The 23858-nt window shown below is 44.2% G+C and overlaps 1 protein-coding gene and 1 non-coding gene across 2 annotated transcripts in view; one reads left to right on the forward strand and one right to left on the reverse strand.

Annotated features, from left to right (window-relative positions):
* The window catches only part of LOC126141399 (glutamate receptor ionotropic, kainate 2), a 1424310-nt gene that overhangs the window by 756039 nt on the left and 644413 nt on the right, over positions 1–23858 (forward strand). The window lies entirely within an intron of this gene.
* Positions 23046–23120, reverse strand: Trnas-cga (transfer RNA serine (anticodon CGA)). The gene has a single exon. It is a non-coding gene; the product is annotated as a tRNA-Ser (tRNA).

Genomic DNA, 23858 nt, shown 5'->3' on the forward strand with positions numbered 1-23858 from the left:
AAACCATAGGAGAAAACAACAGTGACAATGAATGTTTTAGTCAGTCTTGATGGCGGCCACAGCTATTCTAATATGCAATTTTGTCATATGATGACATGATGGAGACCGTGGCTGTTGTTTGAAGACAAATGTTGATGGTGTTAGGACAGCAACCAGCCACAAATTTACTTTGAGTTCCTTTACTCAAAGGAAACTGTTACCGGTTTCGAATCGTTGTGATTCATCCTCAGACGGTTCTTTATGACATTTGGTGTGTTTTTATAGATTAATTGTCCTAAAATATAAATAAAACATAATTAAAAACACGCCACACACAGATGGTTGCGTTACAGATTTTCGTTGCATGTGACTTACGTGAAACGTCGGTTTCGAGAGTTTGTTTTCATAGCATTCGTCCAACCGATGTAAATGCATTCCCGCTGCATCCTCGTTGTTGCACACGTAATTAGTTCTCACTGTACACTTTATATTTATCGCTTAGATCATTTCAACCACGCATCACATGTTTTGATACATACAAAGAGCTTACAAACATATGAGTATCACAGATGCTATGATATATCGTAACATTTGACGATGATGTCCTATGTTTGGAGAGGATCATATATTCATTTACAAAACTGTAATGCCTTTTACATTAGTACAGAGACATTGAATTTTTGAGTTGATATTGCTAATTAATTATAAAGTTTTTTTATATATACACTCCTGGAAATGGAAAAAAGAACACATTGACACCGGTGTGTCAGACCCACCATACTTGCTCCGGACACTGCGAGAGGGCTGTACAAGCAATGATCACACGCACGGCACAGCGGACACACCAGGAACCGCGGTGTTGGCCGTCGAATGGCGCTAGCTGCGCAGCATTTGTGCACCGCCGCCGTCAGTGTCAGCCAGTTTGCCGTGGCATACGGAGCTCCATCGCAGTCTTTAACACTGGTAGCATGCCGCGACAGCGTGGACGTGAACCGTATGTGCAGTTGACGGACTTTGAGCGAGGGCGTATAGTGTGCATGCGGGAGGCCGGGTGGACGTACCGCCGAATTGCTCAACACGTGGGGCGTGAGGTCTCCACAGTACATCGATGTTGTCGCCAGTGGTCGGTGGAAGGTGCACGTGCCCGTCGACCTGGGACCGGACCGCAGCAACGCACGGATGCACGCCAAGACCGTAGGATCCTACGCAGTGCCGTAGGGGACCGCACCGCCACTTCCCAGCAAATTAGGGACACTGGGGTATCGGCGAGGACCATTCGCAACCGTCTCCATGAAGCTGGGCTACGGTCCCGCACACCGTTAGGCCGTCTTCCGCTCACGCCCCAACATCGTGCAGCCCGCCTCCAGTGGTGTCGCGACAGGCGTGAATGGAGGGACGAATGGAGACGTGTCGTCTTCAGCGATGAGAGTCGCTTCTGCCTTGGTGCCAATGATGGTCGTATGCGTGTTTGGCGCCGTGCAGGTGAGCGCCACAATCAGGACTGCATACGACCGAGGCACACAGGACCAACACCCGGCATCATGGTGTGGGGAGCGATCTCCTACACTGGCCGTACACCACTGGTGATCGTCGAGGGGACACTGAATAGTGCACGGTACATCCAAACCGTCATCGAACCCATCGTTCTACCATTCCTAGACCGGCAAGGGAACTTGCTGTTCCAACAGGACAATGCACGTCCGCATATATCCCGCGCCACCCAACGTGCTCTAGAAGGTGTAAGTCAACTACCCTGGCCAGCAAGATCTCCGGATCTGTCCCCCATTGAGCATGTTTGGGACTGGATGAAGCGTCGTCTCACGCGGTCTGCACGTCCAGCACGAACGCTGGTCCAACTGAGGCGCCAGGTGGAAATGGCATGGCAAGCCGTTCCACAGGACTACATCCAGCATCTCTACGATCGTCTCCATGGGAGAATAGCAGCCTGCATTGCTGCGAAAGGTGGATATACACTGTACTAGTGCCGACATTGTGCATGCTCTTTGCCTGTGTCTATGTGCCTGTGGTTCTGTCAGTGTGATCATGTGATGTATCTGACCCCAGGAATGTGTCAATAAAGTTTCCCCTTCCTGGGACAATGAATTCACGGTGTTCTTATTTCAATTTCCAGGAGTATATATATATATATATATATATATATATATATATATATATATATATATATATATATATATATATATATATATATATATATATATATATATATAAATGCTTAATTTCCATGTTAGAGCTCAATTTAGTCTTAGGGAGCACGGAACATTCACGCCTATGACTCGCGACTGGGGAAGACCTAGAACGACGAGGACACCTGCAATAGACGAGGCAATTCTTCGTGCAGTTGACGATAACCCTAATGTCAGCGTTAGAGAAGATGCTGCTGTACAAGGTAACGTTGACCACATCACTGTATGGAGAGTGCTACGGGAGAACCAGTTGTTTCCGTACCATGTACAGCGTGTGCAGGCACTATCAGCAGTTGATTGGCCTCCACGGGTACGCTTCTGCGAATGGTTCATCCAACAATGTGTCAATCCTCATTTCAGTGCAAATGTTCTCTTTACGGATGAAGCTTCATTCCAACGTGATCAAATTGTAAATTTTCACAATCAACATATGTGGGCTGCCGAGAATCCGCACGCAATTGTGCAATCACGTCATCAACACAGATTTCCTGTGAACGTTTGGGCAGGCATTGTTGGTGATGTCTTCATTGGGCCCCATGTTCTTCCACCTAAGCTCAATGGAGCACGTTATCATAATTTCATACGGGTAGTTCATAAGTGAAGTAATGGTGCTAAACTGTTCGCTTTGACCCTGTGTCCATTACACATGTTGTACAAATGGAGATGATGTTTTAATTACTGACGACGCCTTTCGCATACTTGTTTTTATTATTCTCCATTGCATGATGTAATTTTAGAAGTTTTACTTCTGATGAAGGTATATTTATATGTACCGAAACCTTGGTCAAGAATTTTAATAAAAAATTTTATCCTGCAACTGTTTTTGGCTGTCATCCTTTATTGTGAAGTGGAAATTACATTTAAAGTAACTTTAGAAGACATCTTTGTTTCTAGGAAAAGCTGTAATCACCCCTTATTTTAATAGGATATCAGTAGCTATGAGGATTACAATATAAATTTTCAGCGATCACCATTTTTTCTTTCGTAACTATCTCCAGAACTATGTGGAATAAAATGAAAACAATACATTATTAAAGCATTGATAATTTCTCATATTTTGACCGTTATATTTTCATTAATTTCAGCTAGGAACGGAAGAGGTAACATTAGAACAAACCAATGTAACTAAATTGCGTATAAAACATAAGGCATGTTAGATTACTCATGTTTCGTTGTAGTTTATTAGTGGGTTACAAAAAACTCGCTTAGTGTGGTAGTGTAAGCACAGTTTACTACTAGCATATTTTTGTGCTAAATTAAATAATGTCCTTGACATCAGAAAAGAAATGGGTGGTCTAAAGTTAGCTATGCAGCTGCAGAATATATTCAGTTGGTGGTGTTAGTCTTCAAAGCAGAAAACGTTTGAGTTACATTTGTTACTTCTACTGTTCAAAGTACTTCCATTGGATTTTTCCATGAGGCCACAAATGAGCCCCCGTGCTTTCACTTTCTGGGTGAGCACAACAAATGGTCGCGAAATGTTCAAGTACGATAAACAGTTGCATAGGAACATGCCACAATAATTACATCCTTAGAATAAGAAGAATTTTTTCTCGTTCATATTGAGGTCGTATTTAATTCTTCGAATCGAAATATAAATGCACTGGATGAAAAGGAATAGTCTCCATCCACATAGCATGTAATGATTTATCATAGATGATCAGAGGAATTTGAGATATTTACGATTAGAAAACAAATCCACAAAATTTCTGAAATGAACACAGAGAGTCCCAACTCCAAGGTTTTTTAAGCTTTTTCGGTGGGATCTTATATAGATTGTCCCAGCATGGAGAGCTGCATCAAACCAGTCTCAGGACTGAAGACCACAACAACAACAGTGGGAATGATCAGTATTCAACAATATGACAGCAACTGTCATTCTAAGCAAAGAAGTCAAGTAAACAGGGGCTTTCACCTGACAATAGAAGAGACGTGTGTCACACAATCGAGGATGAGCAACTGCTCATAGCTCCAAAGGTGTGCACTTCAGAGCACGCTGGAGATTTGTTTTCCTGATGACGATGATGAGCGTTTGGCGTCATTGGCCGGGAGGCCCCTCGCGGGGCAGGTCCGGCCGCCTTGGCGCAGGTCTTATTACAGTCGGCGCCACATTGGGCGACCTGCACGCCGGATGGGGATGAAATGATGATGGACACAACACAACACCCAGTCCCTGAGCGGAGAAAATCTCCGACCCAGCCGGGAATCGAACCCGGGCCCTGAGGGCGGCAATCCGTCACGCTGACCACTCAGCTACTGGGGCGGACATTTGTTTTCCTTATTTTGGTCCATACTACGGTCTTTCAAAATATGGAAACAAAGAGCATGCAGTAGAAGATATTTCTTTTACAGTATCGAAGATCAGCAAGTGCTCGTAGCTCTTTAAGTAAGCATTTAGGAGCCTATATTAATGATACATATTTGCTTTGAATGAACGTTCCTGTCGTATTCCCCAATGCTAATCGCTCCTCCTGTGACACTGTAAAAAAATTGTAGTTGTACGTGTTTTTTACATGTCTATGCAGTTCTCAAGTCCCCAATTCCGAATCAGATGTGGCTTTTATCACGGTGGTGCTCTGATCGCACACCGAACCAGCGAACCTGCAGTAAACATAATATATCCAGTGCACACTACTTTGTGTTTGACTATTGAACCGACAGGTACTTTTAACATCCACCTCCCCAACACAATGCGCCACCAGGTCAAATTACTGTAACTTTTATGTCATCAGCTGACTTTTAGTGATAAAATTTATCTGAGTTTGTTGCATTTATCTGGCGTTGCTAATTACTGTAATTTTCGTAGATCTGATGATGCTCGCATCTGATGCGTAAACCAGATATTGAATCGAACTGTGTGTTACCTGTGTTTTTTGTTTGAATATTATTTAGAACGGTCGCCGTGTCACTGGCAGGCCATCTTTTTGTTTGCTTAACTTTCACAAACAAATTTTTGTCAGCTTGCGGTGGCGCGGTTACGTTCGTCCATCACCTGCACCTACCTGTGAATTCGTTGCAGCAGATCGCCGGTAGGAAAGACGAGTAGAAACCTACCGCACTGAAACTCGCACCATCCTGCACACAACGTGACTATTCGAAGAAACGGGACAAGGTCTTAATTTTGAATGAAATGTGAAAATACTTGCTAAACTTCAGTATATTCTGAAACGTGAGATGTACATGTTCACAACCAAGCCCTTGCTAATCTTAACACAGTCATACACCAACCCTTTCATTCACGTTAGCAAGATTATGGTAACGTATTTCCCTAAATCTGAACAGCTACTAAGCACGGATTGTTCTTAAATGAAAATGCTCGCCATACTATTATGTTTAGCGGTGTCTAATGCACTCAAGTTTTTAGTCGCCGATCACCTCAATATGCCACGTGGAATTCTGTTTTTTCTCATACGCTAAATTACTTAAGGAATCCGTACATTCTAAAAAACACACTAGAATAAATATGCCTTCACTTTAAAATAGCACAACTAAAACTGGCAGATTATAACTTCCTTCGGAGCTCACACTGCACACAACCGTACCATTGAAAGGCTGGGATTCGTCCCCCTTAGACTGCTGTAAGCATTCAAATGGTTCAAATGGCTCTGAACACTATGCGAACGTAGAACTAATTAAACCTAACTAACCTAAGGGCATCACACATATCCATGCCCGAGGCAGGATTCGAACCTGCGACCGTAGCGGTCGCGCGGTACCAGACTGAAGCGCCTAGAATCGCTCGGCCACTCCGTCCGGCGCAAAATACAAAAAGATAAATAAATAAAATTATACTACACTAGACATTCAAACAACTGCAGAAACCACTTACATTATTTTCGACTGATAAGCTGCAGTAGATGCCTTCTAACGACATCCCTCCCAACCGCCCTTTGATACTCAAAGATCGAAAGGAAGGGAGGAAATGAGTGGAAGAGAAGCGAGTGCGTCAGCTTTGGCACGCCAGTTCATGCGGCTCACGCAGAGCCGTCGAGATTCGCGGTTTGCCCGCGCGCGGCGCTGCTGTGTCGGTGCTTCGTATGTATGGCCCCGCCGGGATGTGGCTCGCAGCTGCCACTTAAATCATCTCTGACAGCGGCGCGCCAGCCCTCGGCCACACAGTAAGCGCTTCGGCTGCGCGGCAAGGGGTGGGCAGAACGCCCCTCTTACGTCGAGCATTGTAGCACATCTCACATGGAGCTTTACTCCGCAAGCTGTTGTCAAGTGTTGTTAACAAATCACGTCTGGCGTTGGATACACTACGTAAGACGTTTTATGTACGTCTGTAGAACTTTCTGACTCTCTTTGGCTGTTCATTCTTCCTTTATGCCACTTTAAAGGTTCCACTTTGATTATGATCACTTTTACAGCGTTGGAGAGAAGTTACCAGCTACAGTCTCACAGAGATACGTGTCATCAAGGAACAAAGTACTGTCTCAAGCTAAACGATAAAACGGAAGAGGGAATTAAATTTTTAACGTTCCAAATTAGTTGTTTAAGGAGACAAACTACTTCTGTCCCGTTAAGGGGAGACCCCACCCAAAAATTTAACTTTTCTTCTACTTTTCTGATTTCAACTGATTTTTAAAACCACGTCTGCCACGTAGACATGTAACAGTACCCAACTTTTGGAGTCTAGATCTTCATTTTTTTTAGTTCTGAAGTTTTATATGATTTTAATAGTATTTTTGAAAACCAGATTTTGCGACACAGACCTCGATTAAGGACGAAAAAATTGGAGTTGAACTATAAAAAACAAGCTTATGGAAAATGGATGTTAATATTTTATTAAAAAATTAATACTAGCACAAAAAAACATACCCATTAGAATACACCAGCACCATACGTGTCCAATTGTTGCTCTTGTAAGGCTACTAATTCTTAAAGTTTGAAGACCAGGACAACCTTTATCTTGAATTTTTCCTTCTCCACGCAGCATCTCGTGGACTGCCCGATTCCTCGTTGATCTCTGATAAACAGATACTCTTTTGTAAGGGTGCTAAAGGAGTGCTGGGAGTACTGCTTTCTTCAGTCTTGGAATATCCCATATTGAACTGGGAAACAGTTTCTACAAGTCTGTAGGCTTTCGAGGCTGTTACCACGTTTTTTTTCTTTTTTAATATTTATTTCTCAATATATATACAACCCACCACCTTATGCAATTAGTGGGTCCTAGTTGATACAGTTCAGGTGTTAGTACTACAGCTTACTCTATATTAGTTTTCTATTGCTCTCACTATGGGCACTACCGTTATGTCTTCCTATGTTATTTTATTCTACTTATGCTAAGCTACTTCTACCTGCAGCGTTACAAACTTTCCAGCATAGTATAAACCTACGTTGTTGGCCCTGTTCACCGAGCTAATCCCGGTGAACGTGCCCCTGGCACCGGTCTGGCCAGAGTTGTTGATCGCTGCAGCACTATACTAACGTTGTTATCCTAGCTTATCCTACGTCTAACCTATCTTAACCTAGTGTCGAAATCGGTGAGTGTCTTAGATCGGTAGTTGGGCTCACCCTCCCCCTAATCCCAGGCGTGGCGGATTCCAGCCGTGAGGCGGCTGGCCGAGTCCACGCCTCGGCGGAAACAGGACAGGTGCGCGGAGTCATATTGGGTGTAGTGAGATCTTAATCATTGTTCCTGAGATATTCCCTTATCACTTTGAGTGAGATCTCATTTGCTAACTTGTTCGAGATTGAGAAATGGTCCTCATGCCTGAGCAGGTGATACGTGTCATGGTTTGGTAGTTGCTGGCGTAATTGCGCCGTTACATCGTCGAAGAGGTGGCACTCATACACCACGTGTTCCGGGGTGCCTGGTGTGGCCCCACAGTCACACGCTGATGTAGCCCGTTTCCCGAACCGGCATAAGTATGCCGGGTAGGGTCCATGACCTGTGAGGAAGTGCAGCAGTCCTCGTGACGGTGTGAAGTGTTTTAACTGCAATCTTTCCCTGATATTGGGCAGCAGTTCGTGTGTTCTGCGACCGGTTTCTTCGTTATCCCATTGTTCTTGCCAAAGTTCTTCCCCCCTGCGTTTGATTTCTATTTTGTTCCCCACTAAATCCCAATTAGATCAACTATTTTATCCCTGTCACCCTTTTTAACCCAGTACCATGTTGCCTGTTCCCTGATTTTTATGTCAAGCGGACAGAGCCCCGTCAGTACTGTTAGGGCTCCTCCTGGTGTTGTTCTGTATGCCCCTACTGATCTGAGAAGCATGTTCCGCTGCACTCTTCTCACAGCCATGGCAGGCATAACCCTCGTGAGTCTGTGGGCCCAGATTCCTGACCCATATCCTACATTGATGTCAGTATGCTGTTATGATATAATTTGATTAATTCTGGTGGTAAGTCGAACCGCTTGTGACCAATCGCGCTGTTACCACGTTTACTTCGTGCAGTAAGGTGACTCGCAGCTGGCGAGATATGTGCGGCGGAGGAGGCGAGACGTGGAGGCAGCACCTGTGAATCGATCGCGGCCCCGAAAGAAATGCAAAAATATCACGGAATAGCGATCAGGCAGACGGATCGCAATTTACTCTCCACCAAAACCGTGAAATCACATCAAGACTGGTAAACCAGATACGAATATGGGTGGCCTCGAGTAGTCTGAGACGTTTGAAATCACAGTTCACCACAGGCTACCCAGTCCAAACTGCTTGGAAGTGAAGGCAGTCTCAGGGCAGAGCTTCAATCAGAAGTCCCCTATCACTATCCATTAAATGCAATAGAGAAAGTTTTAATGGTACCAGAGATATCGTCTGTCACGCAACATAATGTGGTTTGCCGTTTACAGATGTAGATGTCCCAACGACGCTATTCTCATCCTCAAGCAGACAGCTCGCTATATCAGGTGGTCGAATTCTCTATTTATTCTAATTCTCCACGAGTCGGCTCTCTGAAAAGAGAGTTTCTTTCCCTAGGGGTCAAGAATTTCTCATTTGTTTCGTGGAGCATTCCTGCCTCTTAGAGAAGAGAATCACCCTTCCTTCGTCACCGTTACGTATCACTTTGGACACAGCAACAGGCCTACCTATATCATGAATGGAAGTGTGCCCTTCAGTTCAAACTGAATACTCCAGCTACAAGTTGTTAGGTCTTGAAGACCACACAATTCACGAGAAACCAATGCTTTGTTTCATTTGAAACTGATCACTCGACTGATCTACTACGAAGACGGCGAATTCGTCTATAAATGAATGATTATAGTAGAGGCTTAGTAACGCATTCGGTCCCGTGGAAACATTGCCATCCTTAAGTTGCAAACTCAGCCACATAAGACTAAATGAAGTGGTGCTTGAATACAACACCACGTTTATCGATACTACGGCACCTGAAATGGCATCGAACAGAGGCGACAGCACAAGACGATAGTCACACATGTTGCATTGAATGTCTTATTGTACCCAATATTTTTAGCGCAGATTGCTGACTGAGGACAGGAAACTTTGAGCTTCGTGCTGTGAAAAATTGACGGATGGGAAGTAACTTTCGCATGATGCGTCATTGACAAGTAAGAAAGCTCGATGAAACTTTGACCATACGCAGAAAGAACCGCTATAGTACAGAAGGTAACTGTAGAAAACGCAATGAGACGAGCAGAAAGGGCGCTCTTATTCAAGAACAATAATTAAAATGAAGTCACTGCGGTGTATGATGGTCCCCTGGACATTATAAAAGGGAGGACATGATTCTTAATACTGTGCCTGATTACCATGGACAGCAGTGCATGCTCTGGAACGTGACCCCATGTTGGTCATGGGGTTTGTAAAGAGTTCATGTGGTAGTGCACTCACTCCTCCACCAGTGCGTTTGAAAGCTGCTGGATGATCGTTGGTACATGTGAACGTGCTACAGTACTTCTGCCCAAATCAGTGCACACGTACGTGATAGAACGTAAGACCGGCACCGGGCAGGCCAGTCCAGTCGTCGAAAATTGTTTCATCTCTAGAGCTCCACCTGCACTGCTCGATGCGGTCGCGCATTGTCACGCACAAAAAATGAAGTCAGTACCGAGTGTTCCTCTGGAAAGACACACGTAGAAAACCGGTAGGCGTCACAATAAAGTAGACCTGTGAGCCTACCGTGTTAAAAGATTTGGAGGTGACATCATGACACCTGGACCACCACAACGATGTTCGACAAAGCTGGACGCACACCCTTATGGAGAGGCGGAAACACGTAATGCACCCATGAACGTATTAGGACCTGTAGCTACTGGAACGATTCATATAGAAGACGAGCGAAACGAGAATATTGTAGGACAGGGAATACCTTGAGTGCCATCAGGAAGCGAACTGGGAAGTAAGTTTTTCAGGCACATTCGTAGGAGGGACATGGTCAGCTGATACATTCGTAGGAGGGACATGGTCAGCTGACACATCAAATGCTGCAGTTTCTTGCAGGCAAGAATCCCGGGGATACAAAGGCATTTTGAAGAAATGGAGCCGGCCGGAGTGGCCGAGCGGTTCTAGGCGCTACAGTCTGGAACCGCGCGACCACTACGGTCGCAGGTTCGAATCCTGCCTGGGGCATGGATGTGTGTGATGTCCTTAGGTTAGTTAGGTTTAAGTAGTTGTAAGTTCTAGGGGACTGATGACCTCAGCAGTTAAGTCCCATAGTGCTCAGAGCCATTTGAACCATTTGAAGAAATGGGAATACAGGAAACAGAGGGCAAGATAGACTGAACGGTAGTGTAGAATTAAAAAAGCAAACCTACAGCTATAGCATCTTTTGGAACACTGTTCCTCGGAAACAGCGATCAACAATTAGAAGAATTTTTTTTAAATAAAAATAGTAAGATTGCATGTATGTTGATAAAATTTAAAATTTATTAAGCAGGTGGCCGGTTTCGAACATGGTACGTTCACCGTCAGACCATTATAACTCCACGAATTTTGGAGAGAGCGGCGAGGAGCAGGTCAGCCATGCCTTTTGTCGCTACATAGCGGACTGCTCCTCATCGTTCTCATGGCTGTAGGTTTTGAAATAAATACCATATTTTTACATAACACTGGTTGTCTTTATTTATTCATATTTCCCAATAACGTGTGCCTAGTAATTTCATTCTCCGGCCAATGTGTTAATCAATTACATATACGAGAAGTGCCTAAGCTATTAAGTCACTTACAGAAATACCCATCCATTACCGTTATTGCATAGACGTATGATGTAGTAATGAGATTTGATATTACTCTCTGGGAAATTATGTTATTTCCTATTTTACTTCATCATCCGTAACGTATACTGTACATATCATTAACAGAAAAAATCTTAGAATATCTCATTGTAATATGCAGAATGATATTATCGCTTCTGGCGCAGCGAGTAGTGGCCGCGTGGTTAGAGGCGCCATGTCACGAATTGCACGATCCGCCCCCGGCAGCTGATTGCTCAGCACGACTGAATGTCAATCCAAAGGGCCCGGGTTCGATTCCCGGATGGGTCAGAGATTTTCTCCGCTCAGGAACTGGGTGTTGTATTGTCCTAATCATCATCATTTCATCCCCATCGACGCGCAGGTCGCCGAAGTGGCGTCAAATCGAAAGACTTGCACCCGTTGAACGGTCTACCGCACGGGAGGCCCTAGTCACACAAATCATGCGGCCCCTCTCGATGGAGGTTAGAGTCCTCTCTCGGGCATGGGTGTGTGTAGTCCTTAGCGTAAGTTAGTTTCAGTTAGATTAAGTGGTGTGTGAGCCTAGGGACCTATGATCTCAGCAGTTTGTTCCCTTAGGAATTCACACACATTTGAACATTTCGCTTCTGCCAAAATTCTCGGGAATTTTACACGAAATTACGCATCATGAATAGCGAGATATTTATGTACAATCACACTGCCGTGAAAGACTCCGAATACAACCCACCTTAAAACGACCAACTGAATTCTTGAAACCTCCTGGCAGATTAAAAACTGTTTCCGGACTGAGACTCGAACTCGGGACGTTTCGCGTGCAAATGCTTTATCAACTGAGCTACCCAAGCATGACTCACGACCCGTCCTCACAGCTTTAATTCCGCCATCACCTCGTCTCCTACCTTCCTAGCTTCACAGATGCTCTCCTGCATACCTTGCATACCTTGATTTCGAGTCTCGGTCCGGCACACAGTTTTAATCTGAAAGGAAGTTTCATATCAGTGCACACTCTGCTGCAGATGAAAATTTCATTCTGGAAACATCCCCCAGGCTGTGGCTAAGCCATGTCCCTGCAATATCATTTCTTCCAGGAGTGCTAGTTCTACAAGGTGTGCAGGAAAGCTTCTGTGAAGTTTGGAAAGTAGGAGACGAGGTGCTGGCGGAATTAAAGCTGTGAGGACGGGTCGTGAGTCGTGCTTGGAGTACTTGAGTTGGTAGAGCACTTGCCCGTGAAAGGCAAAGGTCGCGAGCTCGAATCTCGGTCCGGCACACAGTTTTAATCTGCCGGGAAGTTTCACATCAGCGCACACTCCGCTGCAGAGTGAAAATTTCATTCTGGAAACTGAATTCTTTTTTAGAGTTGCAGCCCCTCCACGCCCACACCGGCACGATGCCAACTCCAAAGGTCTTCTGCCATCGCTGCATAAGGGTTAGTTTTCACTAAAGTGAGGTGTCACAGAATGTGGGTACTGCGATGTTTGCGTACGTTTGGTTAGGGTTAACCATTAATATGCGCTCATCTGGAGATAGATTGGGTCGAAAGTCGAACGAAGGGTAGTGGTTTGAAGGGCAGAGGAAAAAATGTGCCAAGGTAAGAGCCAAGGGGAAAAAACCTCTGCGATAGTTAGGTCGGGTAGTAAGAGCAGTAGCGGATGTCTTGCTGCCTGCGACAGGTCACGCAAGGGTAGGCTTTGATAGTAGTGGGTATCATGCATGTCGATGCCTTTTACATTGTGCGGTGTTGTTACTCGGCGGCTGCCGCCGGCTCCCGGTGTGATGTCTCAGTCACCGTCAGCATCCCTGTATCAGTTAGGTCAATCATCGTTTTGTGTCCGATAGCTCATACATGAGATGCACTGTGCAGGGTGATGTTGGCGATTTGTTTGTGCGTTAGTGGGCGAGCTCGTCGGTTTCCCTGCTGTAGCCTGTTGGTCGGCTTATCCAGTCAACGTTGCTGATATGCAGGGGCTTGCCGACTTTGTCGCTTGTTGATGTATGTTAGCTTGCCATAGGTGGTTACGACATAGCTAGTAGTGTCTTTGGCCGCTTATGCTTCCAACTATGGTTGTGTTCATAGTTTCCAAGAGTGAGGATGAAACGATTGTTCGAGTGTCTCGAGTTCCTGAATAGTCGTGTGGCGTGTTTTTTGAATACTTCCCTGAGGGTTTCAATGTGGTAATCATTGTGAAGATCCACGGTGCGTGTGTAGCGTGGAGCGCTGCTAATGATGCGTAGCACTTTGTTCTATACGATCTGCAGCCGGGCGCAAGCGCGTTGGAGCTGCATATCCCCAGACGGGAGCTGCGTACGTCATCGCACGTCTAATCAGTGTCATGAATTCTGTTCACTAGAAAGTTTATAAGCAGAAGGATTCTCAGTTACTTCACGTCCATAGTACCCTGCATCACGATGCACCTATACATTGCATGCAAGTTCATCTAGTCTGATTTTGATGCAGTGAACTGCTTCACGAATTGCGCAACTTGTTATTTTTATATGGTTTCACTCTCTTCCTATTAACACCATCGCACACAGTAATGAAAATCGATACATCAGAAGCACTTACTATGTGTTCATCCTTGAGTGAAGTACATGTGGTACTGTTGTGGAACTGTAAAATACGTTTTGAGACTTTCAGAATTAGACTGTGGAATAAGCCGCTAAAGATGCATTATGGTCAGCAAAATGACTCTGGATTGAGTGGACATAAAATATAGAAAGGAGCTTCTGAAACACATATATTCGTTATAATTAAATATGAAATTATGATTATGAATTAAATAATCACAACACCGGTGTAATATTCTAAAATAATTATTTTACAAACCGGTTTTCGGTCGCCACCCAATCGTCACGTACAGAGACAAAGATGTATGGCTGTTACATTTTAATGGGATCAAACGTTTTAAACCAGGAGCACCTAAAGAATATCTTAGATAGTTTTCAAAAATCGGAGTCGTTAACGTTTGCTTTAGGACTAAAATGAGAGGACGTAAGTCTGTATAGCTCAGATAAAGCTGTTGGCACGTCGAGTGATCAACTACATGACAAACTACAGCTGTTGTTGTGAGAACAAAAACACATTGAACAATATACAGTAAACTCTGATGCAATGATGCAAACGGGGAGGAAAGGGTGACTGAATAATGTGAGCTTTTACTTAACAGGTTCGACATACAAACAGGTAATATATTGAAAGCGAGGCTAAACAGATAAGTAAAAATAGCTCTAGCTAGGCAAAGTAAAAATTCAATAGGGCACGTGAAACTTCATAAAACTGAATTGAAGGAAAAATTGTGCATAGGAATAGGAGAGGTCGTATCGAGGGCACAGAAGAGAGTGCGACTGCAGGGACTTATCCCTTGCACGCCTCCCGTGAGACCCACATTCCCAACTGTCCACCAGCTACATTCATAATGTTTCTAAAGGATATTTGCCCACTCACTCATTTCTCGCGCCAACTAAGGTGACGATTCCCGCAAGAGTTCGGGCACAGTGTGCGCATTCGCACAGGTGATGGTCAATGGCTGGGTAGCCTTTAACTATATGAAGATAGTAACTGTTCCGAAAGAAGAGATACCAATGATGACCATACAGATCCTCTAGAAAGAAATGACAATTAATCGTAACCCTCAGCTGCAGTGAATGGGCAAATATCCGTTAGGAATATTACGAATGCAGGTTGTGGACAGTTGGGAATGTGGGTCTGACGGGAGGCGTGCACGGGATAAGTCCCTGCAGTCGTGCTATCCTCTGTGCCTTCGGTGGCACAGATGGATGCAGCATCGGCCATGTAAGCAGGAGATCCCGGGCTCGAGTCCCGGTCAGGGCGCACGTTTTCAGCTGTCCCCGTTGAGGTATATCAACAACACCTGTTGGCAGCTGAGGGTTTCAATTAATTATCATTTCTTTCTAGAGAAGCTGCATGGTCACCATTGGTATCTGTTCTTTCGGAACAGATACTAACTTCATATGTCTTTTTTAACATTTATGTCCACATTCATAGAGTCTTTCCCTAAATATGGAATCTTGCACAATTTACGGAGGTTTTGAGGTAGTGGATCGTATACATGGTGAAAGATGGAAGAGACCTGTTGGTTGTGTTTTTTTATGTCTTTTGGAGTCATACTTGACAAAGGACATACTCTTGCCTTAATGCACAAAGGTGACTATCTGAATAAAATGGATGATTTACTAAACAGCAAAGCACAGAACGTAACTAAAAATAATACACAAATAGACGAATGTAAATAACACTTTTATTCAACAACAACATTTACACCGAAGTCTCCGCGATTTATGATTGTCTCCTAACTTTAGAAAAGGCGGGACGTTGTCCTTTAAAAGTGCCTGTGATCACCACCGACAGCAGTGCATGCTCTGTAAAGTGTTCCCTTACTGGCCACAAGGTACGACTTTCAATTACTCCACCAGCGCGGTTGACGACTGTTGGATGGTCTCTGGTGGACGTACTGCAAAACGTCACACTAACGTATCCCGCATGTCCCCCATGCTACACTCATGCTCATAAATTAAGAATAATTGCAGAATGTGGTGACACACAACATGGCATTACACAAAACTGGCGCTACTAGCATAGGCACATAGGGAACACACACGACACAGTCTGTAAGTCCACGGTATTGGTGATAAGTTGAGAAAACACTCCCGAAACACATGTGCTACAAAACGCCACTGTTTCCTGTGCGTGTACCCCGACATCAATATGGGATATGATCACCATGCACACGTACACCAGCCACACAGCGGGTTGGCATACTCTGGATCAGGTGGTTGAGCAGCTGCTGGGGTATAGCCTCCCATTATTGTACCAGTGCCTGTCGGAGCTCCTGTAGTGACCTAGAGGTTTGAAGACGTGCAGCGATACGTCGACCGAGAGCATCCCATACGTGCCCGATAGGGTTTAGATCTGGAGAACAGGCAGACCACTCCATTCACCTGATATCTTCTGCTTCAGAGTACTCCTCCACGATGGCAGCTCGGTAAGGCCGTGCGTTATCATCCATCAGGAGGAAAGTAGGACTCACTGCACCCTTGAAAAGGCGGACGTACTGATGCAAAATGACGTCCCGATACGCCTGACCTATTACGATTCCTCTTTCAAAGAAATGCAGGACTGTACGTGCACCAATCATAATCCCACCACACACCATCAAACCACGACCTCCATACAGGTGCCTTTCAAAGACATTAAGGCAGGGGCGGGCAGGAATTCTGCACGTGTGCGGTGCACATGCACGTGTGCAGTTAACAGGCGTTCTGCGTGCACACAGGGGCAAGCTGGCCACCCGCTACTCACCCCTCCCCACCATACCGTCTCTCCGCTTCTTCCTCTGTAATGCGTTTTGTTTCCTGGCCTGCTTTATTAAATGAAGGAATAAGGTTAGTAGGAGTGCTTGACAGAAATCATGGTTTGAAAGAGTACCTATTACCTACGATACGTTTTATTTAATTATCACAGGTGGAGTTTACAATACGTTTAATGTCTGGAACAAAATTTCTACATACAGACCAACGCAAACAGTTACGTAAATTTTCATTACTGATGTTTGCTCTTAACCGAGATTTGTTAATTTTCATGTTGTTGTTGTGGTCTTCAGTCCTGAGACTGGTTTGATGCAGCTCTCCATGCTACTCTATCCTGTGCAAGCTTCTTCATCTCCCAGTACCTACTGCAACCTACATCCTTCTGAATCTGCTTAGTGTATTCATCTCTTGGTCTCCCCCTATGATTTTTACCCTCCACGCTGCCCTCCAATACTAAATTGGTGATCCCTTGATGCCTCAGAACATGTCCTACCAACCGATCCCTTCTTCTGGTCAAGTTGTGCCACAAACTTCTCTTCTCCCCAATCCTATTCAATACTTCCTCATTAGTTATGTGATCTACCCATCTAATCTTCAGCATTCTTCTGTAGCACCACATTTCAAAAGCTTCTATTCTCTTCTTGTCCAAACTATTTACCGTCCATGTTTCACTTCCATACATGGCTACACTCCATACAAATACTTTCAGAAATGACTTCCTGACACTTAAATCTATACTCGATGTTAACAAATTTCTCTTCTTCAGAAACGCTTTCCTTGCCATTGCCAGTCTACATTTTATATCCTCTCTACTTCGTCCATCATCAGTTATTTTTCTCCCCAAATAGCAAAACTCCTTTACTACTTTAAGTGTCTCATTTCCTAATCTAATACCCTCAGCATCGCCCGATTTAATTCGACTACATTCCATTATCCTCGTTTTGCTTTTGTTGATGTTCATCTTATATCCTCCCTTCAAGACACCATCCATTCCGTTCAACTGCTCTTCCAACTCCTTTGCTGTCTCTGACAGAATTACAATGTCATCGGCGAACCTCAAAGTTTTTATTTCTTCTCCATGGATTTTAATACCTACTCCAAATTTTTCTTTTGTTTCCTTTACTGCTTACTCAATATAGAGATTGAATAACATCGGGGACAGGCTACAACGCTGTCTTACTCCCTTCCCAACCACTGCTTCCCTTTCATGCCCCTCGATTCTTATAACTGCCATCTGGTTTCTGTACAAATTGTAAATAGCCTTTCGCTCCCTGTATTTTACCCCTGCCACCTTTAGAATTTGAAAGAGAGTATTCCAGTCAACATTGTCAAAAGCTTTCTCAAAGTCTAAAAATGCTAGAAACGTAGGTTTGCCTTTCCTTAATCTTTCTTCTAAGATAAGTCGGAAGGTCAGTATTGCCTCACGTGTTCCAGTATTTCTACGGAATTCAAACTGATCTTCCCCGAGGTCGGCTTCTACTAGTTTTTCCATTCGTCTGTAAAGAATTCGTGTTAGTACTTTGCAGCTGTGGTTTATTAAACTGATTGTTCGGTAATTTTCACATCTGTCAACACCTGCTTTCTTTGGGATTGGAATTATTATATTCTTCTTGAAGTCTGAGGTTATTTCGCCTGTTTCATACATCTTGCTCACCAGGTAGTAGAGTTTTGTCAGGACTGGCTCTCCCAAGGCCGTCAGTAGTTCCAATGGAATGTTGTCTACTCCGGGGGCCTTGTTTCGACTCAGGTCTTTCAGTACTCTGTCAAACTCTTCACGCAGTATCGTATCTCCCATTTCATCTTCATCTACATCCTCTTCCATTTCCATAATATTGTCCTCAAGAACATAGCCCTTGTATAGTCCCTCTATATACTCCTTCCACCTTTCTGCTTTCCCTTCTTTGCTTAGAACTGGGTTTCCATCTGAGCTCTTGATGTTCATACATGTGGTTCTCTTATCTCCAAAGGTCTCTTTAATTTTCCTGTAGGCAGTATCTATCTTACCCCTAGTGAGATAAGCCTCTACATCCTTACATTTGTCCTCTAGCCATCCCTGCTTAGCCATTTTGCACTTCCTGTCGATCTCATTTTTGAGACGTTTGTATTCCTTTTTGCCTGCTTCATTTACTGTATTTTTATATTTTCTCCTTTCATCAATTAAATTCAATATTTCTTCTGTTACCCAAGGATTTCTACTAACCCTCTTCTTTTTACCTACTTGATCCTCTGCTGCCTTCACTACTTCATCCCTCAGAGCTACCCATTCTTCTTCTACTGTATTTCTTTCCCCCATTCCTTTCAATTGTTCCCTTATGCTCTCCCTGAAACTCTGTACAACCTCTGGTTCTTTCAGTTTATCCAGGTCCCATCTCCTTAAATTCCCACCTTTTTGCAGTTTCTTCAGAAAAAAATCTCTCACAAAAGTATGTCAAGCCCAACATTGACTATCTTCATGGCTTCACGATGGAGACGAGGAAACTCTTGCTGTGGAAAGTCGTGATAAAAATCTATTACACGTCTTGCCAAAAGGAACTTGTCTCTCAGACGAGAATTACACTGTATATAGATCTATTAATTCCATTTGCAAACTGAGATGAATATCATCTACAGAAACCAGATTCTCTCGAGAACTATTCAAAACCTTGGGATAAGTAAGATATATCCCCAAATCGCTTGATAAATTCCTCTTTTATTGCACTAAGAACGGCAACATACTGAAATTTATTATAATGGCGTTCAATATTAAACTTCCGCCCACCAGCGACAATACTGTCATATATTATACATTTCGAAATTTCACGTTTTTCCACAGAGAACAAATGATTCTCCTATTTCTTTTTAAAAGATAGCAAATCTCCAATTCTCCGTTTCCTTGATTCACTCTGCATTTTCCGGTTATTGAAATACAACGTTCACTACGTAGTGGTCGCTTCGCTTCAACGTCCGCAGCTTAGCCTGGTACTACACTGCCGCAACCTGCAGGCTGTCGGCACTGTCCCGTTCGACGATTGCACGCGAGCAGCACACGTGCAGCGCTGTGTGCTCATGAGCCGCGTGCAGCGTTTGCCCGCCCCTGCATTAAGGGATTGGTATCTGGTTCCTGGTTCACGCCAGGTGAAAACCGGTGAGAATCACTGTTCAGACTATACCTGGAGTCGTCCGTTAACATAACCTGGGACCACTGTTCCAATGACCATGTACTGTGTTCTCGACACCAGGTTTTACGGGCTCTCCTGTGACCAGGGGTCAGTGGAATGCACCTTGCAGGTCTCCGGGCGATTAAACCATGTATGTTCATTAGTCTGTAGACTGTGTTTCTGGAGACAACTGTTCCAGTGGCTGCGGTAAGGTTCCGAACAAGGCTACCTGGTGTACTTCGTGGCCGTCTGCGGGTACCGATGGTAAGATATTGGTCTTCTTGTGATGTTGTACACTGTGGACGTCCCGTACTGTATCACCAAAGCAATGTCCGCGGTCACTATAATAATGTGGTTTTTCTTAAAAATATGCTTTCCAAGATCGTAAACAGTTCTCGTGTTTTACATTTCCTCTATTAAACCGTATAGAATTATACTTTCAAACAATATTTATTTGCTTATGCTTGTTTGGTCATTAATTATGTCTTTCTATTCTGTGATTGATTTTGGAATTTGGAAGTTTTCTCGTAGTGATAGGAGATGTTTGTTACTGAATCTGAGGCCGAAAACTTATTGAAGCTAAGTGCAACCTTCGCCGCCCGTACAACTCCTCGAATGTCAGTGGTGTTTGGCGACCACAGAAAAATTCGTTTTTCGCAATTTTGGGCCTGAAGACGATATCAGAAATCAATTAAATGCTTATTACAGCAGTAAAGTACAACAGAAAACTGGAAGTACAAGTCACAGGCCATTGTTGTCACCACGTCCCAGCATTATTCAACAACGATCATACGTGCCTTTAGCGGAAGAGCCGTCGCAGTGCGCAAACAAGAATCAATTGCATAAGAATGTCACATATCACGCAATAAAATATGCATCTGCTGCTAACACAAGCCGGGGTGGCTCTTCTGAAATTATAATTCATCGCCCAGCTCTCCGATAACAGTTCCGCTAGCGCCCCTATCTCTATTCATTTTGAATCGAATGAATCGTGATTAGGCTCCGTCCAAACAGATGAATCATGCATGGGGACTTGATAAAACGTCAGTCCAGCGCCGCTCCCGGAGGACAATGAAAAAAAAAAATTCCAAACAAAGTTAGCGCAAGCCCGCAATGTCGGACTCGTGCCGCTCCGAACGGAAACCCAATAATTAACGAGAGACGCGCCGCGCAGCACTTTGCACTGGGCTAAAGGCAGCCGTTCTTCACGCAAGGCCGACTCCTATGACATAACCAACTAAAACCGCATTACGCTGTATGTCCACTCAACTTCACTCGACTACGGGCTTTTATTGAGACCCGTCGGGCGCGCTTTGCAGACAATGTGCTTTGATTGCGCCAATTAATTCATTCGGGACTGAGGAGTGTGCAGTTCTGATTCAGAATGTGTTTCAGAGTAAGGTTACTGTTACGAACGTTGTTTTCATAATTACTGCCAACCATGGAGACTAATGATGAGTGCACAAGTGTGAGTGGCCAAGAAAATAATTTCTTTACCGTAATCACCATAAACGGAAAGCTATTATACAGGGTGATTCAAAAAGAATACCACAACTTTAAAAATGTGTATTTAATGAAAGAAACATAATATAACCTTCTGTTATACATCATTACAAAGAGTATTTAAAAAGGTTTTTTTTCACTCAAAAACAAGTTCAGAGATGTTCAATATGGCCCCCTCTAGACACTCGAGCAATATCAACCCGATACTCCAACTCGTTCCACACTCTCTGTAGCATATCAGGCGTAACAGTTTGGATAGCTGCTGTTATTTCTCGTTTCAAATCATCAATGGTGGCTGGGAGAGGTGGCCGAAACACCATATCCTTAACATACCCCCATAAGAAAAAATCGCAGGGGCTAAGATCAGGGCTTCTTGGAGGCCAGTGATGAAGTGCTCTGTCACGGGCTGCCTGGCGGCCGATCAATAGCCTCGGGTAGTTGACGTTCGGGTAGTTACGGACAGATAAGTGCCAATGTGGTGGCGCTCCATCCTGCTGAAATATGAATTGTTGTGCTTCTTTTTCGAGCTGAGGGAACAGCCAATTCTCTAACATCTCCAGATACTGTAGTCCAGTTACAGTAGCACCTTCGAAGAAAAAGGGACCAAAAACTTTATTGGCTGAAATGGCACAGAAAACGTTCACCTTAGGCGAGTCACGTTCATACTGAGTTTTTTCCCGCGGATTCTCAGTGCCCCATATACAGACATTGTGACGGTTGACTTTCCCTTTAGTGTGGAAAGTTGCTTCATCACTAAACACAATCTTTGAAACGAAAGATTCATCTGTTTCCATTTGAGCAAGGATAAAATCACAGAAACCGATTCTTTTAATCTTATCAGCTGCAGACAGTGCTTGAACCAATTTCAGACGATAAGGTTTCATAACTAACCCTTTTCGTAGGACTCTCCATACAGTTGATTGTGGAATTTGCAGCTCTCAGCTAGCTCTGCGAGTCGATTTTCCTGGGCTGCGAACAAATGCTTGCTGGATGGGTGCTACATTTTCATCACTCGTTCTCGGCCGTCCAGAACTTTTCCCTTTGCACAAACACCCATTGTCTGTAAATTTTTTATGGTTCAAATGGCTCTGAGCACTATGGGACTCAACTGCTGTGGTCATCAGTCCCCTAGAACTTAGAACTACTTAAACCTAACTAACCCAGGGACATCACACACACCCATGCCCGAGGCAGGATACGAACCTGCGACCGTAGCAGCAACGCGGCTCCGGACTGGAGCGCCTAGTACCGCACGGCCACCACGGCCGACGGTAAACTGTTTATACCAACGTTTAATACACCACCTATCAGGAGGTTTAACATCATACTTCGTTCGAAATGCACGCTGAACAACTGTCGTCGATTCATTTCTGCCGTACTCAATAACACAAAAAGCTTTCTGTTGAGCGGTCGCCATCTTAGCATCAACTGACGCTGACGCCTACTCAACAGCGCCTCAAGCGAACAAATGTACAACTAAATGAAACTTTATAGCTCCCTTAATTCGCCGACAGATAGTGCTTAGCTCTGCCTTTTGTCGTTGCAGAGTTTTAAATTCCTAAAGTTGTGGTATTCTTTTTGAATCATCCTGTATAACGCCCTATTACATAACGCTGATGTAAAAATGAATGTAAATCATTTCTTCTTAAAAATTGCTAGAACTCCATAAGTGGATTTCTCAATATGTAATGTGTCTATTTATTTACTATTACTCTCAAAAAACTTCCACGGCAACGAAACTTCCTGGCAGATTAAAACTATGTGCCGGACCGAGACTCGAACTCGGGACCTTTGCCTTTCGCGGGCAAGTGCTCTACCAACTGAGCCACCCAACCACGACTCACGCCCGGTCCCCACAGCTTTACTTCTGCCAGTACCTCGTCTCCTACCTTCCAATCTTTACAGAAGCTCTCCTGCGAACCTTGCAGAACTAGCACTCCTGAAAGAGAGGATATTGCGGAGACATGGCTTAGCCACAGCCTGAGGCTGGTTGAGCACTTGCCCGCGAAAGGCAAAGGTCCCGATTTCGAGTCTCGGCCCGGCACATAGTTTTAATCTGCCAGGAAGTTTCATATCAGCGCACACTCCGCTTCAGAGTGAAAATCTCATTCTGGAAACTTCCACGGCGTTCCGTTTTTGGCATTTTCTTCTCCTGCTCCAAGTATCTAAAGATCTGTGCCCATCTGGTGTCTCCATCTTATGCCTAAAGACATTCGTCCTTCATGCTTCTACTCTGATCCTCGATCTTCATCCCCCCTCCCGCCCCTCTATATGTCGCCAGCACATCTTAGTCTGCTTGTCTTGGCTTCCGCAGTGACATCTTGTTCAATATACAGGGTGATTCAAAAGTAACTGTACGCTCCTCGTTGGTGTAATGTATTCATCAAAATATGAGTAAAATGTTGAAGTTTTCTCTCAAACTGCTTTGTTTTAGAATTACGCAGTAGCGTAGGGATAGCAAGTGCAACATACAATTAATTCAACTCAGAAAGCAACTCCACGAAACGCCCCGTAATTAAACACAGCCACGTACTGTGCATTAAGCGCAGAACATGTTGAAAAATATGTCCATG

Source organism: Schistocerca cancellata, chromosome 1 (genome assembly GCF_023864275.1).
Source record: "Schistocerca cancellata isolate TAMUIC-IGC-003103 chromosome 1, iqSchCanc2.1, whole genome shotgun sequence".
NCBI lineage: Eukaryota > Metazoa > Arthropoda > Insecta > Orthoptera > Acrididae > Schistocerca > Schistocerca cancellata.